The sequence below is a fragment of the Microtus ochrogaster genome, chromosome 6 (assembly GCF_000317375.1).
Source record: "Microtus ochrogaster isolate Prairie Vole_2 chromosome 6, MicOch1.0, whole genome shotgun sequence".
In the NCBI taxonomy this organism is placed as follows: domain Eukaryota; kingdom Metazoa; phylum Chordata; class Mammalia; order Rodentia; family Cricetidae; genus Microtus; species Microtus ochrogaster.
In genome coordinates this window covers 73,640,264-73,643,915 of record NC_022013.1, presented here as the reverse complement: position 1 = coordinate 73,643,915, position 3,652 = coordinate 73,640,264, and the positions used below count along the sequence as shown (strand labels likewise).

Here is a 3,652-nt window from a genome sequence, read left to right as displayed (position 1 = left end):
CTGACACTTTCAGTTGGTAGCATACACTTTAGCACATAATCTTGCTTTAATTGGCTCAGATGTGTTATATCTGGCAATCTTCCCAAAGGAAAAGGTGCTCCATATCTGAAATATTTAAAAATATTTCTAAAGGCATTATTGGATTCAATAAATCTTAATTAATCGAAAGAGCAATTGTTCCTTGAAATTGCTCAACTCCCAGGAAAGTTAGATAAACAGCTATTTGCTTTGGACCAAGTGCTGTACTGCAGTTCCAGGCTGAGAGGTCTGTTCCTCTCCTCTGTGCCTCCTGTGTACCAACCACTTCAACACACTTTTCTGCAAAGGACCAGAGAGTTGATATCTTGGCTTTCCCCAGGCGCTTGCACCCACCCAACTTGAGATGTGGTTGAGTGACAAAAACTTTCTTTACAAAAGCAAGTGTCAAAAGCAAGTGTCAAGACAGTGTGGACCCTAGAGTGGGTGTTTGCAGCCACTAGGATGTGGGATGGTATTTCCTAATATTCCTACATCAGAGGAATCAGCTGGAGATTGTTTTAATATAAACACATCCACCCACAGCTGTGTTCTCAGTTTACAGTGGAAAAAAATGGAAAAACTCAGAGTCAACTGTACTGTTTCCCTAGTGCTAGGGGCTTTTTTTCACAAAGCTTTGAATGTTCTCTCTCTCTCTCTCTCTCTCTCTCTCTCTCTCTCTCTCTCTCTCTCTCTCCTTCTTCCTTCCTATACAGCCTATGAAAGGCTAAAACTTAACAATGTAGCTCAGGTTGCTTTGAACTCTAATGAGTGCCAGACATGTGTGCCCAGTTAAAAAAAAACAACCATCTTTGTTGATAGTTAGGATAGATAGCGAGACCACAGGCCTCCCCTAAGGACTGTAGGGTTTCTCAGAACACACAGCTACACTTCTTCCTGTAGGGAAGATAGTGGGTAAAGTAATCACTTCCTAATTTCCTTCATAAAAATCAATGTCACCAGGAAAGCTATGGGATCTACCCTACCACTCTGGACCTTAAAACATCCAGCTACTTCAATTACTCTTCAGCACAACACGTAATCTTCTTAGAAATATCACGTCTTTACAAAATGAAACTTTTGAAGATACAGAATTTAGAGACATAGCATGAAATAAGCTGTATAGTAGAAAAATGATAACCTGGGGCTGGAGAGATGGCTCTGTGGTTAAGAGCAAATGTTGCTCTTTGAGAAGGACCAGACTCTGATACCCAGCACCCAGCAACCTCCTGCAACTCCACTTCCAAGGTACTAAGAGCTCATGCCTCTGAGAACACCTGAACTCATACATACGTGTCCACATCCAGACACAGACACGTGACTAAATAATAGAAAACAAATCTCTACAAAAGAAACACAATAACTTCTACAGATGAAGATATCATAGTAAGACCCATGATTTATTATACCAAGATAATTTTCATTTAAAAATATGACAAAAGTCTAAACAAAGAAGTGGCTGATTGGTGGGGAGAACTAGGGCATCAAACATATGGTGCAGCTGCTGAAACAAAGCCACAGCTGAAGCTTTTTTGTGAGTCTCTTATATGGTCCTTATTTCTGTCCTATACAGTCCTCATTTCTTTCCTATATGGTCCTCAGCTGTCTCCTATACGGTCCTCGTTTCTGTCTTATATGGTCCTTCTTTCTGTCCTATATGGTCCTCTTCTCTGTCTTATATGATCCTCATCTCTGTCCTATTCAGTCCTTGTTTCTGTCCTATATGGTCCTTGTCTCTGTCTTATATGGTCCTCATCTCTGTCCTGGTAGTTTAACGAGCTGTTTGCTACACCAATATTTCATCATCCTTCACTTCATCGTGAGTCATTTATAATTTCGACAAAAAAGATTAAAGAAAAGTGACCCTTATCCATTAGCCCCAGATCTCCCCAGAAGTCTTCAATTGAGCTACTGCAGATATCACGATGGAGAGGGGTGGTTCTTGGTGATAGTGATATTTTAGACCAACAGGCCATCTGCCAGTAAGATCAAGTCCAGTAGATAGGTCTACCGTGAGAAGGCTAACGTTAAACATCAAATTGATTTGTGATAGAATTGTTTTTACCTTCCTTGCTCTCTGCCAGACACCCCCCCCAAAAAAACTGGAAAGAAGCTTATAAGATATCTTAGCCATCAACACAATAAATGACAGACAACAGCCTAAAACAAAGAATTGCTTCTGAAGTAAAGATATGGTACCCAGACTTGTGCCCATGAGATCTGTGGCTTTGATAACCTGTTCTCCTATCTGAAATGAGTCAGGTGCTCAAGGCTCAGCTAAAGTGCAGTTGAGGACACATGTGAGAAACAGTATAGCATCTTAGCAGGCAATACATCGCGCTTCAAAGGATACGGCATTGAATTGCGTCTCCACAGCTAAAGTACGCATGTTCATAACTATAGAATGAGCAACACTGGAGCACCAACCATCACCACTGAGCTTCCTAGTGTAAGCCTTAGTTCTTAGGCACAGCATACACACTCCATTATCTAGCCGAGAAGCTGAGTTTGAGTTAATGCTTAACTATCTGTGTGTTATATTTTAAGCTCTGCTGTAATGAGATGAATAAATATTGATTGACTTAAGTGAAATATGGAACCAGCTCAAGTGCTGACATGCATGTGTGTACCATTTAGGAAGGAAAAGGATTGATTCAGTTTACGGGGACTGACTGATGTCCAATCCAGTCTTCTCCTTGGTATCTGTTACAGGGAAAACTGCACCCAACTGCTTGTGAGTTTGCACTGTCTTTAGTGAGCCCTCGCCAACTATACTCTTTTTTTTTTTTTTTTTTTTTTTAGCCAGTCTCACACTTTATTGCCCTTCCATTAGGCCTTAACCGCATACTTGCATAGCGGATACAGCCTCTCCTTCCGCTGCTGCTTCTTTGTCTTCAGCTTCTCCTCGTGCTTGGTGAGCCGCCGGCGCATGGCTCTAGTTTTCTTGGGTCGCAGGTCCAGAGGCTTGTACTTCTTGCCCTTGTAGAATTTCCTGAGGTTTTCCTTTTGAGTCTGGTTAATGACGGTGAGAACACGGGCAATGGATTTGCGGACAACTCGTATCTTGGAGAGCTTGGACGCGGCGCCGCCTGTCACCTTGGCGACGCGAAGCTGGGATAGCTCCACTTTCAAATCGTCCAGTTGTTTTAGCAGCTCCTCCTTCTTCTTGCCGCGCAGGTCCCGAGCCTTAATCTTGGCCATGGCTGCGTTGCTCACCGCTCCAACTATACTCTTTTATTCTGTTTTATTGTGTATCTTATTTTCTTGAACCTGTCATAAAATTGCCCTGATTTACCTCTAGGTTCCAAACCTATGAAATCTACACACTTGAAGATTATTAGCCTTGTTTTTTTTTAAAAAAATATTTACTTCTAACTGGCAAAATATTTTTTTTGTTTATAGGATATAGTATCATAGCTAAATACATATAAACATTGTGATCAAATTAGGGTAACTATCATGTTCATGTCCCCTTGTTTTTATCAGTTTATAGACTTTGGGAACCTTAGGCTCATCCCCCTTAGCCTCTTCAAGTCTACAGTGAGTTGTCACATACTGTAAGGTTGCTCTTGTACCATGTCTCATTCAAACAACTTTGTACCTCTAATTTCTTTGGGATCCCATTATTTCCCTCTCA

The 3,652-nt window shown here is 41.3% G+C and overlaps 1 pseudogene; it reads right to left on the bottom strand.

The window, feature by feature from the left end:
* Positions 1-2,819: 2,819 nt before the first annotated feature.
* On the bottom strand, positions 2,820-3,242 carry LOC101998572 (annotated as a pseudogene).
* Positions 3,243-3,652: the final 410 nt, after the last annotated feature.